The following is a 594-nucleotide window of genomic DNA, read 5'->3' as shown; positions in this document are numbered from 1 at the left end:
CTCAACATCATTGACGGCGTCTCAGCAACCAAAGGACGAAGTGCTGCCTATTTCCTCTGTAAATAAATATTGTTGTGTTGATAGTTCAGAATCTGCGTTCCGTTGTTTCTTCTAGAAATTTAATGTACGGAAGCGGGTATACACCTAATGGTGTATAACCACTTTCCTACAATTGGTGACCCTGAGTAAAAACAACAGCAGCCGAAAATCTGAACTACTGACCGACAATACTACACGAGCCTATCAACATCATCACCATCACCAACAACTGCAGCAACAGCAGCAGCACTTACAGCAGTTAATTCAAAAGCTGCAGTCGAACAACAACAACAATAATTCGAACAATATGGCTGTGTTGCCACAAATGTATTATGTCGTCATTACCACCACACACACCACTGTCAACATCTTTACCAATGCATACACCATCGCAAACACACATACAGAACACAGCTATAGCCAGGTCCCAGCATCCGGCGCTCAACTACAGCTCTGCTCCTTGACCGCAACTTCCTGCGTATGAACATTCTATCTCCTTGTGGAATTTTAATACGAACTGGTTTTCTCTATATTAGTGTTTTAAGACTTTTCACA

This window comes from Octopus bimaculoides, unplaced genomic scaffold (assembly GCF_001194135.2).
Source record: "Octopus bimaculoides isolate UCB-OBI-ISO-001 unplaced genomic scaffold, ASM119413v2 Scaffold_370699, whole genome shotgun sequence".
NCBI lineage: Eukaryota > Metazoa > Mollusca > Cephalopoda > Octopoda > Octopodidae > Octopus > Octopus bimaculoides.
The sequence above is the reverse complement of the archived record's forward strand: the minus strand, read 5'-3'. Positions refer to the sequence as shown.